Below are 27,265 nucleotides of genomic sequence, written 5' to 3'. Positions count from 1 at the left end.
TATTTGATTTTGTAATTCGTCAAATCTGTTGCACCCTCGTGCAAAAAGAGCCTTCGATTATATTCATACGAGAGTAATCGACTTTGTTTAAAAATTGCATGTTTTATGATCGCGCTCGTTTCGGGAATATCTTTGAAGCTCCTTGCATATCCGACGCTGAGCAGATGCGATGGTAAAATGCAAAGATCGGTAACGATCCGAAGCGGCGAATATATATCGCGCGAGGATTGTCGGTTATAAAATCCTGTGCGTAAAATCAGTTTTGTTCAAACTATCTTGGCACCACGGGTTCCACGCTGCGCTTCAATTTCTTGCTTTTGTATGCACACCAGAATTGTGTCGTGGATTAACACATTAGCTGCGCAACAATGCTGTAGTTACAAAAGAAAATTTCTATGAGAATAATAGTGTCATATTGCTTAATGTATTACATCAATTTTTTTCATAAAAGTAGATATTTTTACATAATTTTAAGCTATGTGAAGTTAACAGAAAACTATAAAAATCTATAAATTTTTTGTAGCAATATATATAAGCGATGAAAATTAAAGAATTTACTTAGATTTTTATATATAATCAATATTATACAGAAAATAATGAATTTATATGAATAATTATTGAATGTAGAACAAGTTTTTCTTATATGTAATATTCTATTTTGAAAAAAAGTATGTAAAAATGTATTTTATAAAAATACATTTTAAATTAGTTAATCCGTAAATATATTAAATAAAAAAGTAGAAATAATAATTATCAATTTTTTTGCGTGACTTTGATATAATTGAAATTTTTACAAAATTTTTTAATAATATAAAATAAAATAACGAAATAATTGAAAAAAAAACAGAAAAATATGACTTTTTAAAGAGTTTTTCAGTTAAAGTATTGATTTTGAAAAAGAGAGAAAAAAACGGTGTCATTATTATTACTTATATGACTCGTGCATTATTTTCATATATTATGTAGAAAATGCTGACAGTGTTTAAATAGATTATATAGAAAGATAAATTACACAATGTATACGCAACGGTTATTCTGTGTTCACACATCAGTATCTAATATTGATCTCTTCGAGTAATGTTTGATTCAATTTTCTTTCAAATTTTCTCGTGTTAGAGCAGAATGTAGTGAAAATATGTTAACAATCGATCTTCCTGAAGATTTATGCTTTAATGTTTTGTGCAAATTGATTTTCAAGCAGAAAATTTATTGATCAGTTTTCTTTAGAGACATATATTCATTTTGATATAAAAATTTCAAACTCTTTTGCAATATTTATAAAGTTTAATAGAAAATGAATCTTAAGAAGTCTTGTTATTTTCTTTTGCATTATTGTGCGCTCTTTTCAATATGATTAATCGTCATATTGATTTTTTCGTCAATACCGATGAGTGATTGTTCTTTCATCTATTATCTGATACGAAAAAGTTTGTTATATAGAATCATGCGCACGATTTTGAAAGCGAAATATATTTAAATTTATTTAATTTATTTTTAAAATATATGTATATATATATATATATAAAATATTTTAAAATTAATATTTTTATTCTTTATTAAATCGCAATGAAAACGGAATGATAAAAATCATATAAAACGCGATAAACGTGCGGAGGAAGAAGAAAACAGGGAAAGAAACACAAATGTGAAAAGTCAAGGCTGCTTCTCGTCACGCACGAAAAAAATCTATACGAAAAGATCTTGGGACTCCCACACGTCTTACTGAAGATAAGAGAGCCCATTCCTTTTCATTAACTCGAAAATTGCGACTCGAATAGATGGAACTAGCTCTCTAATTAAGAGTCTGCAGCTTTGGATACAATGTGTTTCTAATGTATTAAAGCTGAAAGCAGCCTTTAATAGCAAGATTAATCATTTATGTACTAATATCTTAACAATTATGCATTAGAAATAGTTTAAAATTATTATTAATAATATACATGATAATATATGCGATTTAAAAAATATTTGTTTCTTTAAATGTCAGAGAAATAAAATAATTTAGCGGCTAAATTGTCAATTAAAAAATACGTTGATAAAGTAACATTAAATGCTTTTTAATTTTTTTTCACACTTACTATTATTACATACGTCACTTGTAATATTAATATTTTGATTTTGTATTTTAATATTTATTCATTTCATTTCCAGTTTTTTCCAAATATACTTTCCAATAATTTTAAACTTTTATATATGCTTTTTATATATGCTATAAAAAAATAATAAAAATATAAAATGAATAATTCATAAATTGTAATGGTAATGAAATTATTCGATTGATAATATAATATGAGAACATAATTCTGAAAGCTTTAAAGATGCTTGCTTACATGTTGCTATTTATTATGTTGCGAAGAAGGAGAGTATACATTTTATTTATCAATTTAATCATTATATTATTCATCGGTTATCAATTTCTCGCTCAACAATAGCGTTTTTACTACTGAAAAAGATGGATTGAAAATTATTAGGAATTTTTCGACATAACCGGTTAACGTTCGAGTCGTTAAATACGCGATGTTTTAAATTAAAAATAACATATATATATATATATATATATATATATATATATGTACAAATTATGCATATATACATGAAAATCTTCTTTTATAGAAGCATTTATATTCCAGCACTAAAAGTGTCAATAGAATTAGTAATTTTTGCGAGAAAGATATTTCAAGCTTAGTTAAGAGAATCAATGATTTGTAGTAAAATTTACAGTACAGAATTATATTAATATTTTTGTGTGCGATGTGTAATACAGAAAATATTAAAAAAAATATTATATACATATGTCCCTACATATGTACATACAGGGTGAGTCTAAACGTTCCGATCAGACTGAGATTTTATAGAAAATTTAATTCTGAACAAAAAATCTCACAAACATAGATCGAAAAATGCTTACTTAAAAAGTTAGCTCCAAAAAACTTCTGAAATCACGGTTATTTTATACATTTTTATAAATATCAGGGAAAATATACTTTCTAACTGAGAATTAAATTATCTTTCAAATGAGATCAAAATAATTGTAATACATTCCATAGGTTTTGAGATAACCAATTTTAAATGTACAAAAAAATGTTTTCTCGTCTGTCTGTTTATTGAAAACTGTTTGTTTAGAATTAAATTTTCTATAAAATTTCAAAATCTGGCCGGAATGTTTGGGTTTACCCTATGTACCTAAAATACATACAAGATACGCGTATATTTACATTAAAATATAAATAAAATTAAAAACGCAATTCTATTTTAAATTTCTTAAATTCTATCGCGCGCGAATTGTAAAAGCTTTATCTAGTGGTCATACAATTCACTTAATGATTAAATTACATCTTTCATGAGATGCCTTTTTTATTCGATCGTAGGATTAAAAGCATTCGATATCCTATCGATGAACAGGGTGTAAGAGATATTTTTACGATTATTTGTATTCTACACCTTGACCTTTTTCCTCAATGGAAAAGCGATTACGGCGCGGGAAGCTTACACAAAGCTCATCCTACCTTTCATGCAGATAATGTAGGTCCTTAAATCGTTTCAATTTCCTCTATTACAAGTTATAGGTTCCAGAATGCCGCACACACCTTCTACAGATCTCTTCCGCACATTGTTCTTCAAATTTGTGATTTAGATATGAGATAGATATAATCTGCACATTACATTATATGCACATATGTATACATATACATGTACACATACATATAAGTCAAAAACTTATATAATATTTCAAAATTAATTGACATTTTGTATGTGAAAGATAATTATTGTTTTCAATCATTATTTCGTACACTCATTGTCAGTATACAATTTGATCTACATATTTATAATCAAAAATTCCATAACTAGCTAAAAAGAGAAAAGGTTTATTCCAATTCACATATTCATCTATACATAAAACAATAATATTAATTTGTAAAATTCGATATTTTAATATCGTTTAATCACATAAATTATGAATAGATTCAAAAAATCTTTTATGTAAAAAGACGAAGTTGTCTGTTTCTTTATAATAGTTTTATTTTCTATTTAATTTATAGCTTTCGGAGAAAGTTTCTTCGTAGTCTTATAATTTATCTCCTAAAGGAACTTATATATATATATATATATATATATATATATATATATATATATATATCCTTGAGAATATATATTCCGAGATCCAAGCCTACTCCACTTCACCTTATGTTCTATGCTCGAATTTCACTAATTAGACAAATGTGTGACGTGCCCGCAGCTTCATTTACCATCACAAAAAGCTCCGAGCGCGTAATACTTGAAATTCCGATAGAACCGCGAAATGGAGAGAAGAGAATCGTGTACCTGGATATAGCTTCGTGAAAAATCGATCTTTTTGTTGCAATTTCGTGGATATATGATCGACGTGAAAATCACTTTTTATAACAAGTGTAAATCAATATCGATATTCCTCTTTTTAAAGTTTGAAATGCTTTTAAATATGAAGTTCAATATTATGTTACACATATATATTCTTTCACAGTTTTTTAAATATAAATCAGTACGCTTTTGTAACATAATATTTAGAAAAAAATATCAAACAAAAAAGACACTTCGATTTTGCGATATAAGAAATAAGTATTAACTTTGCTTTATTTTTTACGCTTTAAAGATATTTTGATTTATTAATATTCCTTATTTATTATATAAGAAAAATGTTAAATATTAATATTTAGAAAGTTGCTTTAGTTCATTTAAGAAAGTTGCTGCTAACAAGTCCGAGACTTGTTTTGTTTAAATATCACATAAAATGATAATAATTTTAAACTAAAGCAACTTTCTTAAATATTTAAATAGTTTAAATATCACATAAATAATTTAATTTTATATAAATAAAGATGATAAATACAAGAATTTCTTTAGAAAACTTTTAATAAAAAAATTAATAAAAAAACGTTTTAATAAATAATAGCTTTTTTAGCTCATTGGTATAATCCTTTTAAGTGAATTTAATTGGAATGCAACATGCACGTGTCTATTTTTATCTGATTATTTAATTTCTGCGTTGAGCACGCATAGAGCGCAGGAAAATTTTCTAATTGCTTAATAATGTGAAGTAAATTAAATGAGGATTAGCACAAACAGTTTATGCTTTTCTATGCATTTTTAGATGCTAGCCAAGGGAAATGAAATGGTATTGTAAATGTTATTTTTTTCTCGAAATCGGGATCACTATCTTTAGAAAATTAATTTTTTGTTCTTAAGCTGGAAATTTCTGTTCTGTTAATAACTGCAATATAGATTTTATGCTAATAAGAACGCGAATATTTTAATACTAAAAACACATTATATATACGACGGTCATATCGCTTTTCAGTTAACAATTAATAAACATTGTTATATATCTGTAAAAATGATACTTTATTTAATGCACAATGAACATATAATTTGGTTGTCCAATGAATACAACGCGAGTGCGATAATTTGCAAGAGATACGCATCTTATCTAATCTGCGTTATGACATGAGTTTTTAACAGATTGCAGATAGAAAGAACTTGACGCCTTATTTAAAACTCCTTATTAATCTGCGATAGAGGTGACAGAAGCTCCGCGAACGTATCCACTATGGTAGCGATAAATATTCCCCCCCGGCGACATTATTCTAAAGATATAAATTACGAGCGTGTTAGTGCTGGTGGCACACGGTCGTAGATAGAAGGAAGGTATAGGGACGACAAATGATAATACTTCACCTTGTACTTCTTCCGTATATCTATATTCAGCCTATCCGGCCGCTGTGTTCATCACTATTGATCCATTATGGAACGCGCGTTGAAAACCATTACGTGTTAGCTAAGGCTAATGGTGAGCGAAAAAAAAAAAAGGGAGAGGGGGGGGGCGGGGGTTCCTTATTTACGTTTATCGTGTGTGCCGAAGAGTGAAGGGCGCCGGGCGCGGCTCGTTCTTCCGTATCGTGCTATCGAAAAAATTTGATCTCACCGCGAAAGTTGCACCCACACACCCGACTTTACATAGATCAAGTTCGCGCGCGGAAGAACTTCTCTTCCCCTCTGTCTCTCTTTCTCTCTTGTGCCGTGTCGCCATTGATTAAACGTCAGTTGTTCGAGGGACACCCGACATAAATATCGAGATATCTCGAAATGTATCTGCACGGCGAAATATCCGGGATGTCTGTCTGATAAACGATGAATAATATTATATGGAAATGATGCAGGACCTACTGTAGTATTCATGATTGTCCGGATTTTTTTTTCTTATCTTCGCCGTCTCTTTTTGATCGGCGAAATCTTTTTTGAGAGCGCGATTTCTCTCTCGGCGAAATTAGAAGTATAACGCAAAGGCATTCTCTGCTGAAGTAGACTAACTGCGAGTTTCCTCGATATATTTATTAAGAAGTTTATTATATACTACTCAAGAAAATTAAAGGACCATTTTCTTTTTTTCTGTAGAAAAGGCAATTTTGAAGTGGCTGCAACTTTGTCACATATTGGATTGAGATCAATAAAAAAGCGGTTATAAAACTTGAAGTTTTTAGTTTCAGAATCTTTTAGTTGAATTCAATTCTTTTTATTTGTTACAAAATTACATTATGAAAAAGCGACATTCGTTGATTGACCAAGTTTCTTAAAGTTTGTCAAAGAATGCCGAAGAAAAAAAAATGTAGCACAATTTCGTTAACTGCATTTTAAAGCAGAGTTTTATCTTCCTTTTTTTTTGTGTTTTTTTTAATGAATGTCTTATGATTTCTTTTGCCGAGTTATTCACTGAAGTAAAATCGATGTATTGACTTTGAGCGTTAATAATTAGAAGTGAAAGAATTATTGCACAATGATTATTAAAAAAATAATTTAAAGAGAGAAGTCAGCATTTTAAAATGCACTAATTGTAGAGTTTATAAAAATGTTAGCGTTTTTTTCATTAATTTGCATTGATTTAAATGAAAAAGGATAAAAATGCAATTTTTACTTGATTTTAAAATAACAATTTTAACAATGAATATTGATTGAAAAGACAATTAATGCATTTTAAAAAGTACCGATTTTTCTTTTTAAACTTTTTTAATAATTATTGTGCGATAATTTTTTAACTAGTTATAAACGCTCAAAGTCAATAGATGGATTTTACTTTAGTTAATAACTCGGCGAAAAAAAATCGTAATACATTTATTAAAAAAGCAAATTAAAGATAAAATTTTGTTCTTTAAAATCCAGTCAACGAAATTCGTGCCACAATTATCTGTAGCATTCTGACAAACTTTTGATAAATTTATTTAATCGACGGATGTTGTTTATTCATAATGTAATGTTTTATAATAAATAAAAAGGATTGAATTGAATTAAAAAATTTTGAAAATAAAAACTTTAAACTTTTTTTATTGATCTCAATCCGATTAAATGCGACGAAGTTGCAGCTACTTCAAAATTGCTTTTTCCTATAAAAGAAAGAAAATGGATCTTTAATTTTTTTGCACAGTGTATGTACAACATTAAATTTTTTTGTATATCTGTATATATCTTTTTAATTGTAATATAACATATCTGTATTTTTCAAGTAAAAATCGAGCTTAACGAGCAAAACATCAGTGTTTGTTTATTCCGCGAAGATTAAAAATACACTCGAAGAAAAGTCGTGTATATGAGAATAAATATTTGCATGAGGATGCCGGTAATCGCACTAGTAGCTTTAATGGAACGATGTAAAATAGTGCCCGGATTAACTGCCGACGTGTTCTGACTTGGCAAATATCAAAGTTTTATTCAGATTATTCGGCCGTAAATCTCACGAACAACGTTCCGTTCCATTCGGAATCGTTGGCAGAAATCGTTTCAATTTGGAGCGGCCTTAATTTTCCATGCGGCAGTTATGTGGGAACGACGGGGCTCACGTCGTCTGTCAGGCACGATTATCATCGGACCCGACATTAACCCTTGTTTTCACGTATGCATATAGCCGATAACAAGATAATATAAAGAAGGTTTGCGATTCGATGAAGAAAGGTCAACTACGCGTATCTTTCGTAAAACTTCTACAATTATTCCTCTTTTAACAGCGCAATCTCACGTGACATCTTGGCATTCTGATAATCAAAATGTAGCCGCCATATAAGTAAAAAAATATTTAAAGTAGGAAATAAATGAGAACATGATGTTTTTTCTTAGAAGGAACAATGGAAGATTTTATATAATCTCATAGAAATTAGTCACAAAAAATCTGGAGGCTTGTAAGTTTTCATCTCTAATAATATCGAATAATACATATAAGAAAATTCCTTTATAAATTTATAATCCTTATAAGTTGAAAAGTATTATTTAAATTAATGTTGAAAGCTGACGAAAAGATATGAGAAGATATTTAAATTAAAAAGAAAAGGCAGTTTAAAATTAATTTAAGCACGCATAGGTGCACAGGTTAATGACAATTCTCGTATAATTTACCACGTTTTATTGAGATAACATGTCAACCTAATTACATAGTCTACGCTATACTTAAAACGCTGACGTGGAAACTTCGTGAACGAAGTTGCAAAGTGCATCATGTTTTTATATTAAAGCTCATTTCTAAACACACGAGCTATACAAATGACTGTGTACTTCCGATTTGTTTGGATTCTAAATTATGTGGTGAACAAGAGAGAACGCAATGGCAGTTTGTGCTTTCAGATTATATTGATCGGAACCGTTCAACGGACCATAATAATTATTCACTAACACACGTACACACAATAATTGTTTTATTAAGGATTTTTAAGGGTCATGGTTTATATGTATAATACTTAAGTCAATATATACACCGTCTATATAATTTTCTCCTTTCTTTACTTGTATCGGGACAAGTCGATAAAAATTATTTCTTAACCAACCTTTTCGGAATTTCTTTCTATTGATTAGAATAGTAAAAGAAAAATTTAATAGTATAATGATATTATACATAAATGATTATAATAAAAAAAGACATCATTAGAAAGTATTTTTATATGGTAGATTATATAAAATTTTTTGTTAAATAGAATAAATAAAGAAGAATATTTCGATAAATACAACATTTTAAAATAAGCAAATAATATTAAATAAACAAAAGCATTATTATTTATTGATAGATATATTTTTTCTATTGTAAATGTTTGAAATAAACAATAATGTGTTAAATACGAGAGAGATGTTTTAGAAGAAATATAAAGTAGATATATACAGCATTATTTCTTGTGAGAAGATTTTGATCAGGCTTCATCAGCGAAAATGCTAATTATTTTTTTAAATAATTAATTTTTGTCATAATATTTTAAATCATATAGTTATTTTATAATATTTGATAGTATCATCTAAATTAAAATCATATCGAAGTAAATTTTTGTACAATTGAATGAAGAAAAATATTGCATTTGCTTTGTCGTCTCTGAATTTATAAGTTTTTATTTAAAATTTTTTAATAATAAAAAACGAGAAAAAGAATTATTAGATATTTTTATTCAATGTATTCGCAGACTTTGTTGACACCTCTATTGATGTCGATTCTATTCTACGCCGTAAATAGGCGCCACGTGCTATAATTACGCATGCGGGAAATGTCAATTTATTTTAAAAATTTACGCAGCAGATTTCGATCTGTCATGAGAGAATAACTATTTTATTAAAATTAGAGTATCTGTATGTGTGTATGTGTGTGTTTAAATTATATTATCACAATATTTTGTTTACTATTTTTGGTTGCTTGCAAAATATCAGTGTTTTGCAACAAGTTCGTTAGTTGACCATAATTAAGTGATTGCTTCACGACTTCCGGCTCATCTGATGACGCACGAAAACTGATTTGCGTGCAGAGAATATACAATATAAGCCATGATTAATGCTGCATATTATATAAAGCTGCATATTAATCTGTATAATTAAGTTAAATGTATGTCTAAATATTCTGCGTAAATGATGATTATTAATCACAAAGCAGATGTTATAGCGATCATACGTATATTAATTTATATATGTCTATATAATTATTATATATTTTTCACACGTATACACGTGCACACATTTTTGGAAATTGACTTAAAAAAAAAAGAAAAATTGATTATGTTTATGCAAAATATGATCGGCTGCTTTTTGACATTTATATGATTTGTAGTTTTTTATTTTTTTTTATCAAATAAAACGCTATTTTTTGATAGTCACAAATGTCCCTAACGTTTTCAATGTTTATGCATGTTTGTGAATTATAGCACATATGTATATGTATGCCTATTCGCAGTGATGTGTGAAATCTAAATATTACAGTATGTTTACATCGCATTCTACGTCCGAGACTTATGTAGCCATATTTCATCTATTAATATTTCGACTTTTATAAATGTCGACTAATATTTGTATTAATGATTATGATAAATGTAAAGAGTTATGGAATGTTTTTTTATTTGTTTTAATAATTATCTTTGCGAAATAAAACTTTTTAAATTTTATTTAATATGAAATTCATATATTTGTATAATTAAGTCGACTGAATTTATCTTAATTATTAATTATTCTAATTATATTAACTAACTTTTTATTAATTAATATTACAATAATAACGACAAAAAAAGAACTTCTAGAGATAATATGATCCATTTGCACGATTAAGTATTAACGGTAAAATTTTCTTATTTGTTTTTAATGAGTAATATCTTTTTTTTTTTTAAATGCCTGATTTGTATATTAAGTAGTCTAAATTTAAGATAAAAATTTACAGTTTATATATTTTATATATTTTATTATAAGATTTAATATAAGATACATAAATTAAAAAATATTTTTTACACCCTTGAATGTAATGAAAATTTTATGTAGTATGTACATTATTATCCCTTATGTAGATAATCTATTTTTATAACTCGAACAAGCTAGTAGGGTTTATCAAACTATGTAGGTATATTTTTTATTTATTATTATTATATTTTTATATAAAGTATAACATTTAATTGTAGTACATAAATATTCAATATATAAAAATTTATTTCTTTTATCCACTCTTGTTTAACTTATACATATATTTCTTTTTTCGTGAAAAATTAATTAATAATACATCAATAATAACAATGAAAAAAGATTACTAAATGTAATCCATTTGCACGATTAAGTATTAACCGCAAAATTAATGTTCTTATCTGTTTTTAATAAAAAATAATTATCTTATTTTTAAGAAAATGCTGGCTTTGTATATTAAAAAATGTATTTAATTTTAATAATTTTATATTAAAAAATATTTGCGTATTAAATTATAGTACAATAAAAAATGAGATTTTTTTTGCAACGTTATACATCACGAATCATTAAACTCACCGCTTTTTTATAATCTGAGAAGAAAATCTATTTGATTCTATAACCGTGAATGCAGTCATTCATTAACGAGCACTTTACGGACGGTTTCACCGACTTTGGGTAATTTCCATTTCAGTTCAACCGATTCCCAGAGGCCTTCTTAGAACGAGAACAGAAGGAGATAAAGAGCAAGTTTAATTATGTTTGAAGTTGATCGACATTAAGATGGAATTGATCGTTAATTATTTCTAGAGAATGATTATAGAGAAGTATTTTTTTTTTATTGATTTTTGTTTTAAAAACATTCTCTCTCTCTTTCTATTTATCTTATCTTTAATTATCTTCTGATAATCAAAACTCAAATTTGACTCTAAAAATAATTAATACTTTGCCATTATAAATTTAACAATAAAGATACAATTATTTTTCTATTATATTTAAATTTTTTCTTAGATGATTATTTTTTAAAACAATATATTTTTTGTACAATGATTTTTTTATTATGATGTTAGATGGCTTCGTGCTATTTAATTTTCATATTATATAATGTGTTCTATAGTAGTATCTATAACTTTGAATCGTAAAAAGACAACGCATTTAAAAAAAAATTTTAATTATTTATTTTTGAAAATTATAAAATTCTTTATATAATTTAATGAAATATTTTATATTTGTTTAATTTTTTCCAGATTTTTTACATATTTTTATATATAATTTTGTATTATTTATATCAATTTAATCTATATATAAATATATATATATATATGTATATATATTATATCGTTAAATAATGGTAATGAATCTGTTATACAATATATGTTCTTCAATATCAAATTAATTTTTAATCAAATATCAAATTTAATTATTTAATTTTGAAAAATATATACTATTAAATATTTAAATTTAATTAAATCTTGAAATATTAACATTTTATTAAATATTTTTCTAAGTATAATGGTCTACTTAAAGATAGAATTATACTTAAACAAATAGAATTATAGTGAAAAGTTACGAATATATAATTTTTTCCAACAATTTTAGATACAAGATAATAATTTCAAAATTTATAGTTCAACTTTGATAACAATTTAAAAAAAAATTAAGTTAAATTATATTAAATTAATTAAAATATATAATTTCGAATATTTTATAAAGAGATAAAAAAGAGCGAAAAACTTGAATTGTGAGTAAATTCGACGGGCTTCATTCATACTACAACTGTTTTCCTTGCTTATCAGAGGGAAATATGCCGAGACTAGGATCGATACTTTGATTTACACGTTTTGCTACAGCGCGACAATCGAATTTACGCGCAACCATTATGGATGGTAGATAATGCAGGTAACTTTAAGTAAGTAAAGCAGTCCGCTATAATAATCTCGCACCGACAGTTGTGTTCGCAATCGTTTGTCGAAGAGGGATAGATGGGGTTACGCCCTGCAAAACGACGCTTTCCTCAAACCATGAGTAAGTTAAATATGGCGCGCTTGACGCATGAATAGATCTTTAGATCTCGTTTTATTTACATAAATATAGTGATACAGTCCAATCATTTGATCGACGCATATGGACATAGCATTTGGGGAAGGCGCTACTTAATAAGTAAATAATTTATTTTATCAGAAATTATGTCATAAAATAAATAAATTCAGAGTGTTTATTCCTTGGGAAACCTGGAATTTTTTTATACCTGGAGAAATCAGAGAAGTCTTATGAAATTTTATTAGGGAATTAAAAAAAAATTTCTCTCTGATAATTTGGCTCTTATACTCTGTAAACAATAGACAAGCCAAGTTGTGAATTATGTTTAAAATATATTATAAATATATATCTATATTTGTTACATATTTGTTTATATATCTATCTTTATTTAATGTCTTAACAAAATATTGAATAGGTAGTATATTTTTTTTTATTTTAATTTTTAGGAATAAAAAATGAAAATATTATACAAGCTAAAAATTTTTATTTAAAAAAAAAACTAGTCAGTTTTTTTCAGTGCATTTGTAAATTTAGCACTTGGAACTTAAATGGCTTTTTGTTTTTCCTTTGTATGAGTGCATTAGAGACAGAACGTGTGCAATAAAAAAAAAAAAACTTATTTTAGGAAATTGCACCTTAAAAAATTTTAAAAATATTTTCTTTACCTGGAATTTTGAACAAAAATATCTGGAAGATCAGGAACTTTCCAGGGAACTTGTTTACAAGATTTGACAGTAGACATCCTGAAATTGCAAAAAGGCTGATACTTTGGAACGTGATTGTTATTATTTTGTTAGCTGGAAGTAAAAAGATAAATAGGTTGTAACATAATTGCACGTACATAATTTTTATGTGATGAAATAAGTAAATAAATAGAGATAATAAAAAGTTATTAGAAAAAATACTTCATAATATTAATTACTTACATGTTTCAGATCTGAATTATTTATCAGCGCGGTTTATCGATGAACGTAGGTGCAGAAATCGCGATGTGTGTGATATCTCAATCTAAAAGTTCTGCTTTAATATTCTGTTTTATTCCCTTCTTCCGCTGCGCATCTCAACGATAAATATATACGTGTTTTCCTGGACTCGAGCGGAAGAAAAAACTTGGCACGTGCGCTGTTCGACGCTGCAGGTACAATCTTATCGATCTGAAAAAGAATTGCTTATCCGGGCATATGACAAAATATATCTTTTACTTCCGGCAGAGTTTGTCGTATTTTCTCTTCTTTTAAATTATCATTTTACATGAATAAAATGCTATTATTGACACAATCAATAAATATATAAACTGTTTTGAAGCTGTGGATGCATAGATTGCTAATTTATAATTTTTTGAGGCAGTTTATAAATTAAAACGATATTTTTTGTCAGTTTGATTAAAGCTATTCGAATTACATTCATATAATTAAAGTATATTACATATATTTTGAGCTTATCTTCTTTCTTCTTTTTTGCTGTACTATGTATGGATCTTTTTTGTAACAATGTAACAGGTAGTGATTCGATTCAGCCATCAATGTGCCGAATTTAACCTCGGAAAATGTACTAATTAACTTAATTATAAAATGTAATTATAGATTACATTTGTACTAAATAATGATAATAATAACTGTATGAACGCAATTGCTTCACAGTTGAAATACCTATATTCATAGAATATAATGATAATTAACATAATAGTAATGTTTAATCAAAGTAAAATAATTGCTGATATTAATGAATTAGTCAATTTATATCAAATTTGCTTATATAGATCTGCATTTATTCATAATGGTGTTGTTTACCTAATTGTCACACAGTTCATATTCTTTTATTTATTCTATTTTAATATCATTGTTTTATATGATTATATATTGAATTTTATTAACGTTATACATAAAAAATTGGATAATTTGAAAATTAAAGTTTCGATTAAAAATTTTAGTAGCTGCACTTTAAAAATAAGTTTTTGTTTAAAATGATGTTTATGTATTACGTTATATTAATATTGATATTAATGCGACAATTATGAGATGTAATTAGATAATAAAAATAAGATCCGAATCCGATTTTTTACTGCAGATTTAAAAAAAAGATTGAAATTAAAATTGAATTTTTAATTTGAGAAGTAATATATGCAAGAAAAATTGGGTCTATAAAATTTATCGTGCAAGTTGGGACATTGAAAACTTTGCACGTCGAATCGCGAAATTGATATCTTCATATAATGGAACGAAACGCGTTCGAGAACGTTAACGATGCGAATTACAACTGTACAAGAATTTATCTTGCGTTTAGAACGCGAGTGTTGTCGCAATTTGTAGCGGTAGAACGGATAGGTGGAGCAATTTTCAATCGCGCCATTATTAGATCGAACAGCAATTTTTATCGGATAAAATATTGTTGTTACGATTTTTCACAATTTTTCGCGATTTACTTTACCGTCTGCAACACGTTGAGAAAGTCAAACGTACAATTATCAACGTAAAAAATTTACTCTCACTAGGAAGAAAATTATTTTCTCTTTGAGAAGGGATGTTGATATTTTACCTAAAAATTATATTGATGTTAGAAGAATTTATTTCATTTTATTTATTATTTTTTTTATTTTTCACTTTTATTTTATTTACCAGATAGTAACGATATTTGAAACGGAAATAGATATAAAATTTGTTTAAAAATTTATAATTTATTAAAAGAATAATTAAAATTATTTTTTGTGATTTTCATGAGCTTTGAATGTCTAAAATAACGTTCAAAACAAATTATTTCAATACTTAAAATTTATAGAAATCGAAAATTATTTTAAAAATTTTTGAGAAATAACGATTTGTTTTGGTGTTTTCGCTACAATTTATTAGATATTTTATTGAGTCATATATTTTTTTAATTTTTACATATATGACAGTGTAAAAAAATTGCATATATATATATATGTATATATATATATATATATATATATATATACACACACTCTTGTTCTTCTTAAAAATAATAAATCTAATATCTAATAATTTAAAAATAATATGAGAAATATGTAATAAATTTTTCTATAAAATATCGAAGCAAAATAATTATTTTCCAACTTCGATTAAAACTTCGATATACAATATTTTAATAACCAAGTTCTTTAAATTAAAGTTTTGTTAAAGAAGAATTTGTTTTTTGAGTTGAACAACAAATAATTTTCCGTTGTTTATTTACTCCTAACGCTAAAACTAATGAAGAAAGCCTCTTGTTTATTGAGGTTTAAAAACGCGAAATTTTACATTATTGCTACGAGAAAAAATCAAGATAAATTATCGTAGGAGATAATGGTGTTTGTTAGAATTCCGAGACGCATCGTGGAAAAGCCGCGGTGCGCGCAGGTGTGCATATCTGTCGCGATGATGCGCGAGTTCGGGGTAAAGAGAAAAGCGGCTTACGTTTCCATTTCGACGAGATTACCATGACTGTTGGCTCCTCCTCCGAGGATTTTTCCTCCGCGTCTCTTTTCGCCCTCTCGTCTCGCGTCACCCTCCACCGCTTTCTTCTCGCGGTGGCGATCTTCGTTCTGCCCGCATTGCGTCGCGGCGCTGCCCTCACGTCACGACGCCGGCGCTCTGTCGATCCCTAAGCCTCTTCGTGTTCCCCGTCTCCTTCTCTTACCCGTCTCTCTCCGTGAGCTTCCGGCGGTCGCCTCTGCACAACCTTTCGACCTCGACAATGATGATCACACATTCCTTTACCGCCAATACATCCCTCCTACATGACATTACCAGCTTTCCGAAACAAACTTTTCGCACAATTAGAACAGAATTACATTTAATTTGTCAGATTAGTTAAGTTCTTGATTGATTCGATCGATTCCACAATTTTGGGGAGGAATTGAGGAAAATTTTAATTATTTAATTTGTTTTCTAATGATCTTGGGAAGATTGATTTATCATTGTTGAATTTGGGATAGCAATTTCTTTATGAGGATTTTTAAATAATTAAAAATAATTATATGTTTTAGAAAAAAGTATACTAAAAAAAAAAGACGAAGAATAACTATTGTAACTATTGTAACTATTATAACTACTTGTCTAATTATGCAAAACAGATTTTATATTAAATATAATCGATAATTTCGATATACATGAACAATATAAAAAAATAATCAATTGCTTGTATTTAAAAAATAATAATTAATCACAATTATAATTACATATTGAGGAAGAGATTAAATTTAGTTATCAAAAATAAAATACAAAATTTAGATTTTTATTTGTTTTTCTAATTTAATTGTGATTTTAAAAATTTAATATTGTTAAAATGTCCGCAACTAAGAGAAAGATTAAAAAGGACTTTATATATAGAATAAAGCAGAGTAATAATTGTCTATATATATATATCGCATTTATATTTGTAGAAAGTCGATAAGTTCATTCTCGAATATACATATATATGCTGTTGCCAACTATGGTTCCTCTCTTTAATCTTCAATTTTCAAGATAATGCTGTAGCTATCGACATTCTTCATCTTGTTTTTATCCTTTCTCTAGTTAATGAAATTGCGTTTGCTCATAACTTAAAGTAGCTCCGATAATTTACTTGCGTCCATTCTCGCGTTTATACATACATTCCCTTAAATTATCTTTTTATGTTTTTTTTTTTTTTTCCTAGATTTTTAATTCTTTGATAAATACAATATGATATTGATAAGTAATAAATTATATTCAAAATATTTTTTTTATCATAACTTTTTGTCGCACAAAAATATGTAAGATGAAAAAAATATCTGTCATTTCTAATTTTAGCATTTAAAAAGAAAGAACTCTCTACTCTCTAACACTCTTTTACGCTTTGAAAAACCATAGCTTGTATCTTTTTTAAATCCCTTGTATGTCCCACATTGTACAAGAAACAACTATATGCCTCTAAAGAAGAGTATAATATGATACTCGTTAAAACTTTTGAATGAAAAGGACGGCTCTCGTTAATGCTTATGTGTGCGCAAATTCTTGTAATGATGTTATCCCAACAAAATTCTTCAAAAGCATGATTCACATAAAGCTATTTTCATTACTTGTATTAAGACTCGAATTCAGAAATGACGGTCAAATCAACCTATTTCTTTGATTATTTTAATATTGACGAATTTATTAATCATTAGCAAACATATAATATAGGGAAAAAGGGAGATGCTAGAGATTCCTGCTTTACAGACATATTTAGTACTACGGAGAATTGGTATTTGTATATGACAAAAATGGAAAAACGAAATTATAAATTATCATAATTGCTCCGCTGTCGCTCGATATCTTTCCAGTTTTTTTTTCTCTTCGTTTTATTTGTGTGTGTATTTTATCGATTTTTTTATGATACTCGCACGAGACTCACTCGCAGAAACACGATTAATTAATTGTGCGCGTACAGAATACGACAATTGCGCTGTACTTTGCACAGTAATTCCGAGAACGCGAAAATCACAATTACACAAAATTTTTTCGACATTAGAAAATCGTAACGGCCGAAATGCGACTGCGACAAGCATTAGGATTAAAAGTTGCAATAAACGATTATTACAATTAGCTATTATCAATTTGCTTTATTAATTCACGCAATTATCGCGTCTTACAATACTATCTTTATAATGAATAGTATACGCATCACATATTTTATAGCAATTTTACTATCTTTCATTTTATAACATTTTAAAATTCAATCAGATAAATATATACATTAAAATTAATTACACGATTTGCTAATTTTGTGTGTGTGTGTGTGTGTGTGGGAGGGGGAGGGACATAACGATCATCGGGAATAATTGCGTTTAGCATTTTATAATATTTATCGCGATTATATTATAGTTTGAAAGATATTACAACGATACACAAAGCGGTTCAATTTCGAGCCTCGTCGCACGAATGACAACAAAATCACTATAAGTAAAACAGTAAACAACAGCGTGCTGACGTCACAAAAATTTGGCGATGTATGTTGAATGTTTATGTTTAGTGATCTTGTTAACATTCGCGTGGCGAGTGTCGAACGAGTATAAAGCAAAGGTGTTCCGTGTCATGGTATTACCTTACGAAGTATAATCGCGATAAGTATCGGGAGAATACGAAACGCGACGATTAGTGATTATCTGCGATTTTACAAGTGTTGAGTGGATCATAGTTTCGTAAGTAAAACTGCATAAAAAAAAACATATCACCGATTTATTTATCGCCACTTAAATATGTTGTAGGGGAGGTTCTTCTGAATAATTTCGCGCTAGAAACAAGTGGGGGACGGCATTGGTTTAAAAGTTATAATAAATTGAAGTTTGACATAAAGTACGTGTAGGTTGTAATAATCTCATATTTTTCGATTGAATAAGACTGTTTATAACGTTTACGCGTGAGCAGGGGAGCGGAATCTCTTTCCCTGCATTCCTATCTCAAAAATATTTTAATTTAACCCAAATCTATTTTCAGTTTTAAAAATAAAGTTGGATTAAATGTTTTTTTTTGGGGGCGAGGATGCAGGGGGAGGGATAGAGCCCCCGTCCCACTCACGCATTCAATAAATAATATTTTTTAAAACAAGACTCAGAAATTCGTGTAGTGTCGTATGTTGGAAGCTGTTAACGAACTGCGAGAAGTGAAACCGATTATTGACAAAATGACTCATGACCGTGTATCTATCCTGTAAATATAAATAAAAACTTTTTCCACGTCTACTCTACAACAAAAAAACATTGGAACTGTGAAATTTTAATTTATTACATCTATTATATCTCCTAAACGAATGCCGTTCCCTTCACTTCTTTTTTGCGGGAAATTACTTAAAAGAACCTTCCTGTAACATATTTAAATAGCGATAAAATCAGTGTTACCTTTTATGCAATTTTACCGTTTCGTGTAATCATAATTATCGCGTTCTCTTGTCGCAGTTTAAAATAAAAAAGTGCGTGTCAAAACCGATTAATATCAAGAATGCTGTATAAAGTATCGTGCGATCATCATATTTTAATGATTACTTGCGCGCGATCGTAATTAATGTTTTCACGAGTTTGAGTGTCGTGTGAGTGCAATGAAGAAACAAGAGAGGAAAGAAAAGTTCGGAAAGGCATTGGGTGATGGCGGATCAACTACAAGGTGTGTGATTTATAATTTTATTAATTTATTATTTGTTATTTGCAAATTTATGCAAGATGTTTCACTTATCTTTGCGGTTTATTAATTATTATACATATATATCGATTAGATATTAAAAAAAATACATTAATAATTAATAAGATATAATAATTACTAATAATTAAAATACTTAAAATAATTATATAATCTTATTATTTAATTATAATTATAAAATATATAAGTAATTATAAGATATAATAATAATTATAATTAAAGGATATAATAATAAATATTATATCGATTAAATATTAAAATATTGAAAAGCAATGAGAGGTTTTAGCAACTTTTTTATATAATGGAAGAGCGCAATTTATTATATATGTTCGTATGCATAACTATAATCTCTAATCCGTACTTTATTAGTGTGATCGGATAATCTTAAGATTTAATTAAATTGAACGATATCGCGATATAGGAGAATATATAGAGGCTGCATCATTTCATAGTATCTGAACAATGCATCGAATTGTTGGAGATTTGTACATACTTCGATCAATAGCAATAAATGCTTCTTGAGAATTTCATCGAAAAGTTAGCCGGATAATACTAAGCGTTTATCTTTTGAACGATCCGTCCAGAATAATTAAGTTGATAAGTCCTCGAATAGATATCTCGATAAATGTTATATCTTCTTTGATCTCTACGATTTTTCTCGTTCGGTGCGCATCGGAGAGATATTTTCTTTCATGTTATTAATGCAGAAGCACGTTCATAAAAGCAAATGCTGAAGTTTACGCCGATATAACGATCCATGATTATTGGATAGTAAGTAAACATTTACTTACGGATGGAAGGAAGGAGTTATTATCTTCTATAACTTAGAGTCTAAATTATTTATCTTAAAATATATTACTGTTGCTTCGATTATATGATCTTGAAATATTTGGATTATTCTGCTAGAGTTTTTAGATAAATAAAAGTATTGTATTTATTTATAAACAATATATAAATATACACACACATAAATATAGAATAAAGACAGAAAAAAATAAAACAACATTTTTATTAATAATTTTAGTGTATGTAGAATTTTTTAATAGATAAAGGAATAATTATATTAGCAATAATACAAATTCTTAGAATTCTTGCGCGCGCTCTGTGATATGATATTTAAATAGGTTTTTAAAATTAACATTTTTTTTTTATTTCGATCTGCTTTAAACATGTCATGAAATAATGCGCGTCGAACTTTTTATATGTATCGATATTTTTGTATGAGAATATTTTTTTAATAATATTAAAATAAATTTTTAAATATGTATACATATTGAAATGTGCTTCTTTGTATACGAATATTTTTATGCTAAAGATATTGAAAATGATAGATAAATCCAATTTTCTGCCAAATGGTTTTCCCCATCAATATTACAAATCGACGAAGTTTTAAAACTTCGATATCTAAAGATATCAAAGCATATTTTAGATATTAAAGTTTTTATAAAATATATCGAAGAAAATAAAAGTTGATAATATTTTTGTATCTCTTTTACAGAATTTTATAAATTAAAAACATAGATTCATGTAAAATATTCTTTCTATATTTAATGATATCAAAGTTTTTATAAAACATATTGAAGAAAATAAAAGTCGAATATTTTTATATCTCTAGTTAGAATTTTATAAATTAATTATAAATTAAAAACATATATTTATATAAAATTATTAAATTGAAATTATTAAAATATTGCACAATATTAAAGACATATATTAGTAATATGAAAAAAATTAATTGCATAGACAGAATAATACAGTAATAAAGTAGAAAGTATCTTGTAATTCAAAAATTTTCTTTTTTGCTTGTTTTTGTTGTCTATATATTATAGATATAGATTATTTTGAATTTGTCTTACATTTCAAATTTATTCATAATATTATTGCACAGAGCAATGTTAATGTTCGCTTAACGATGGATGTAGAGAATATGTTGCGTTTTCCTTTACTCTCATCAGTTTCACGAAACATTTTGTTGAGGTGGCGACCCACGGTTTATCCGTCGTGAAATCATTAATCATCCGACCGCGCATACTTTCTTAAATGTAGGGTAAGTGTGCGATGTTATAACATGTTTTTTTTTTTGGCGACAAATAACGGTGCATACGGAGACTACATAAAATCGGCGTTATTGTATAGAAAAAAAAATATGATTCGCTTACAAAGCTAATTATGCTTGTGATTTTTTTGCACAAAATTTACATAACTTGAATTGCTAGATTTTGCGGTTAATTTAACATCTAATAAACGCGATATAATTCTTTCACGTTCAAAAAATATCCACCGACTCTTAATATAATTTATAATTTGCATTAATTTCGCATAATTCGATAAATTAACTCGCACATCCGTGCTTATACGTTTAGAAAATGCAATTACATTTGTAATTAATGTACAGCAAATACAATTAATTTATTGTTTTCTTTAATAAAAGGTGTTTCATTAATATATTGCTAATTAATTAATTGCTATTGTAAATGGAAACTATTAGTAAAATAGATATTATTTGTCGGAGGAGATATTTTATGAATGATTACCATATCGTAATAGCATATGAATTGTATAAGAATAATAATAAGTATAACTCTTTAGGAAGGAGTATATGTTTATATGAAAGATCCCTCTTAATTTTCGTCAAAGAATGCTTTCCTAAATTAGTACCTTATCTTGTATAAATTATGATATCAGGGAAACAATTTTGAATATATAATTATTTTACCCGCCATACTTTTGAATTTAGTGCTTTAAAAGATTATTTGTATTGTAATATCGGTATTTCAGTTATTTTCATTTAATATGCTTAATTTATAATATAAAATACAAGCAATTTTATTAATAAAATTGGATTATCATTATTGCTTTATTTACAATACCTTTGTAGAATGAATTCGAGAGATGTTTCACTTCAAATATATTTTCACATCCAGATTAAATAATTAGCTTACAATTAGCTTGTAATGTGCAAAAATTAAGTATGCATCAATAAAAAATACAATAAATTGTTGAGTAATATTATAATCAAATATAACATTTTATTTTTAATGAAATATATAGAAGGATAGAATTTCTGATGTTATATTTTTTTTATTTTGTATATGTTTTTATGTTAATTTTTTAAATATTTTACCTATACTTTATTTTTGCGAATATTTTATTGTATTTATTTTCGCAAAGCTTTTTTTTCATTTATATAATTTTTAGTGAGAAATTAGTAAGTAAGAAATTAAAGAATTAAATTTAGCAATGAACAAATTGATGAAAATTTATGTTTATCTTGCACAAAGTTCGCGTAAATTTGATTCGGATCCTGTCGTAGAAATGTCCTGTTTCATATTTAACAGATCCGATTGCAGGAAATGGATCGCTTACAAGCGCGTGATATTTGCTGACGTACCTGACATAGCCGAGCAATTTATTTTCTTGATGCGCGCAATCGAATGGTGGCGTATTTCCTGCTCTTGACGCGTTTATATCGGTAGAAAAATCGAATAAGAAGGTCGATGCAGCTCTCGCAATAAATCCCAAACCGCAATGGGACACTCTCTTCTAACGGGGATTTATTTTTACGGCAATTTACTTGATTCCATGTGCGTATGATTCCCACGTCGTCTCGGTTACGGCCGTAATTAGGGCTCCTCGTTTGACGCTGCACTCAATTACGAGGCGACGTTTCTCCCTCATCTTCTCAACACTCTCTATCGCTCTCGGATATAAAAATAACGCGATTTCGTCTTGCTTCGCGCGTAAACACGAAGTGATCTTCACCTAAATCAATTATGATTTGAGATAGTTAATTCACATAATTGTGGAAACAAAATCGGAAAATTGAATTAGTCTCTGCTCTAGCAAAGAAGTCTTTTTTTTACAATAACGAATATAGAAAAATTTATAAACCAAACATATGATTTTAAAAAAATAAAATTTGTAGTTTTGGGCATGACGCATTGAAAAGTGGATATTTTTTTTCGTCCGTTGCATCAATTTTTGTTTGTTGCAAAATTTTATTTTTTACGATTTATAGTTTTATTTAAAGACTTGTGATAAAATACTTTTTTAGCAAAATAAAATTGTAACAAAATAATAGTATTAATAAAATTTTATTTTATTTTATTTTATTAGCACATTAATAACATAATATTTTTTATGTAGATTGTGTTTTTTATTTTTATTTTATTTATGTTTTTAATTATTGCAAACTTTTATATGGTAAATCTATTACGGAGTCTACGTTTTTATTGTATTGTGATTAATTTGTTCATGTATTAAATTTTAATACTATAAATCCATATCATGATAAAAACGATTGAAAATTGGTCAAATATATGAAACGATAAAAATAATTTCTATCAGAAATTGATACAAAATGTATATAAATAATTAAAAAATATATATTGTAGTGTTTTATCTTTGTTATTACAATTTATTTCACTTTAATAAAATATTAGCGTGTAAATAAGGAAATGTTAGAATTTATAATCTTGCATTCGTGATAATCAAGGATTGATTTTGACATGTAATAAGAATTTCAGTCTCTTAGTATTGACTCATAAAATTTACGACTGATTCGACGTATCTGAAAATTAGCGAATTACTTGTTTTCGACAAATTTTGGCATCGAGTCCAGAATAAAATGACCGAAATGTCCGCTCTACGAGCGGACGCTTTAGCGTGTCGGGCTGCCTAGGGTGACACGATCTAAAATCTGATCCGAATGGGCGCCTTTAAAAACGTGTTTTTCAGCCGGATTTTTCGGGGCGCGCCTTTCGCGCCTTTCGCGGCCGGACAAAATTAAGTGCATCAATCCCTCACGCGAATTTCGCTCGCGTAACTTTTACGGAGTGACGTAACAATAAGTACGAGTCGACTGTTTATATCGGTGGACCGATCTTCGAGATCCCAAGGACTTCGAGAATCCCGGCACGCCGAGATTCTCGGCGATTAACATATAAATGAAGGAATTTAAATCCAATAAAGCCTCCGCTCTAGCAATTTCATCTTCTTTAGCAAAATTTGGAACGCGTGACGTGTATCTAAATTGTTATAATAATATTGGCTCCTGTCTCGTACTGATCCGATTATTATTAACATATAGGAAGATTGTTGCCGAAATATTTTGATATTATCCTTTTTATAAATATAAATATAAATACCAATATTAAAAATATTTATGTAGTATCTTGTGCCAAAAGAAATAGATTATTACATACAATAATAAGATACGATTTATAAATTTTGATCAGTCGTGAGAAAATATATTTTTAATATATGCATCAAATATATTTTAATCACTGCATAAAAGGGAAATAAAAATAAATAAATGAGAAATATAATAATTGTAAAATACATGTATTTATGGTTTTTATTGTATTATCTTTCACGTCTATTATATGGCAAATTTATTCGCGGAATTGCAAATGTGTATGTCCAAATGGTTAGCAGCGCTACAAACATATGCTAACGTCGCATTTGCATTCTTGCCTTCTTCCGTTCTCATACTTTATGTATTTTGTTCTTGATAAAATAATAATATAAAGCGATACGATAACATTGTTATGGTTTATTAATTATGATTTTTTAATTATATTACTAATATTATTATGGTTATATATTAATCATATTATGGATTGGCAACAAATACAGTCTTAAAAAACTACTAATTATGAATCCAAAAGTTTGGAAAAGAATATTAAATTGAAATAAATAATTATTTTTTGAGAAAGTTATTTATTGAAATAATTTCACTTTTTTCTTTTTCTTTCTTCTCTCCATTCCTCTCCTCCTTCCTTCTCCTCTCTTCTCTCTCTCTCCGTCTCCCTCTCTCTCTCTCTCTCTCTCTCTTTATTTTTTAAAATCTTTTTTTTCCCTCTCTCGCTTTTTTCCCCTCCTTCTCTCCCTTTCTTTCTTTTTTTCTTCCTTTTTCTCTCTTCCCTTATCTCTTTATCTCTCTCCCTCCCTCTCCCTCCTCCCTCTCTCTCACCTGCCTTTCCTCGTGTCTCTCCATCTAGTTTCAAACCTATTTAACATAGAGAGTCACAGTTGTACATAGTTTGACTCTAAATCCAGATTCAAGCCGGATCTAACCCGAAACTATGGAGACCAGCACTAACTTGTCTTCTAGGTGTTCCTGCGAGGACACTGCATTACCATTTAACACGTAGAAATTGCGTTGCATTTCTATGCGGTTAATGTAAGCTTCTTAAAAGCAAGTAATACAATTAATGCAACTTCGAAAATGATTGGATTACAATAAGAAAGCTTGTTACTGATTGAATGATTTAAATAATTATATAAATGTACGAATTAATAAAATTACTCGTGATAAAATTAAATTATATTTTTTTCTTTTTCTCGTGCATTTGCGCGCGAAAAGTATTAAATAATAGTATCGAAAGCAATTTGGAGAAAAAAAATTATATACCACGAAGGATTAAGTGTAACGCGCTTATAATTGTATTTAATTGCTTAATTAAACGTGAAAATGTTAAAAATTTGGTTTGTGAATGCAAGAACATGAAAATTCTGCAGTTATTATATTAAAAATTTTATATTTGCAAAGAATATTTATATTATTTTTTCATGTTATATGTTATTTCTCACGAAAATAGAAGAGTACCCAGTCTAATTTGTCGATTTTACTTTTTTTACTTACTGTCTTTTTTACAATATTGAGAATTATATGCAAAAGAGCATAATTTTTTTTTTCCCAAATATAATAAATATATATACGACTTGATTATTATAGTTTTTATTTTATACTCAATGAACTTTGCTTCGAAAATTAGAACGAGATTAGGCGTACTAAAGATAGCGAGCTAACTTTCGCATGGAATTCTCGCAACTTTCTCTCTTGCTTCCTCTCGGATTAGGATGATATATCGATGAGAAATTTAGCAATAATATCGGATGAGTCGAGGTTCGAGTTCGAGCAAATTAATTCTATGTGTCAAGTAATAATTTTGGAGGTGGAATTTAACACCGTACTATTTAACAGCGTACGGAGCGAAATAGAATTTGTAGGGTTGATTAGTCCTGAATCTTGAAATAAATTATCTATCGTTATTGATTAACTAATTATCGAGGAGCGAAAAGACAATTTGTCATTGGCCCCGTTCATCCGTCTTGCTCCATCATCGAAATCGAGTTCGAAGTTTAATTAACGAAGCTAATTTAAACTTGACCAAATTTGCTATTAGCATCCTCGAATGGTGAATATATAATCTTTATAATTCATTACGTAGTATTCTTGCTTATCGTGCAATTAATTCTTGAAAGTTTATTATTTTCATCGAAATTTCGGTTAATTATAATCTTTTCTCCTTGTTATTTAAATTTCAAAGTTCTATCAAAATAAACTGCATTTCAATACGAAAAAAATATATTTTTGCTATACGTTA

At 27.8% G+C, this 27,265-nt stretch overlaps 2 protein-coding genes and 1 long non-coding RNA gene across 6 annotated transcripts in view; 2 read left to right on the top strand and 1 right to left on the bottom strand.

Annotated features, from left to right (window-relative positions):
- LOC126858982 (neurocalcin homolog) overlaps positions 1-27,265 on the top strand; it is a 161,841-nt gene that overhangs the window by 9,272 nt on the left and 125,304 nt on the right. The window lies entirely within an intron of this gene.
- The window catches only part of LOC126858978 (neuronal calcium sensor 2), a 132,533-nt gene that overhangs the window by 9,110 nt on the left and 96,158 nt on the right, over positions 1-27,265 (top strand). The window contains exons 1-2 of one of the 4 annotated variants that reach the window (XM_050609780.1): positions 18,747-18,883; positions 19,637-19,841. The exons of 2 other annotated variants lie outside the window; for them this stretch is intronic. The gene's annotated coding sequence lies outside the window, so the exon portion shown is untranslated. Of the gene's footprint in view, positions 1-18,746; positions 18,884-19,522; positions 19,842-27,265 lie in introns of those variants that run through there. One more of the 4 variants, XM_050609779.1, reaches the window with a different exon arrangement.
- On the bottom strand, positions 13,407-16,255 carry LOC126858995 (uncharacterized). The gene is made up of 3 exons (XR_007688738.1): positions 16,158-16,255; positions 13,674-13,901; positions 13,407-13,544 (listed from the first exon to the last, which is right to left on the bottom strand). It is a non-coding gene; the product is annotated as an uncharacterized LOC126858995 (long non-coding RNA).

Source organism: Cataglyphis hispanica, chromosome 2, assembly GCF_021464435.1.
Source record: "Cataglyphis hispanica isolate Lineage 1 chromosome 2, ULB_Chis1_1.0, whole genome shotgun sequence".
Lineage (NCBI taxonomy): Eukaryota > Metazoa > Arthropoda > Insecta > Hymenoptera > Formicidae > Cataglyphis > Cataglyphis hispanica.
This window is presented reverse-complemented; position numbering and strand designations above follow the sequence as displayed.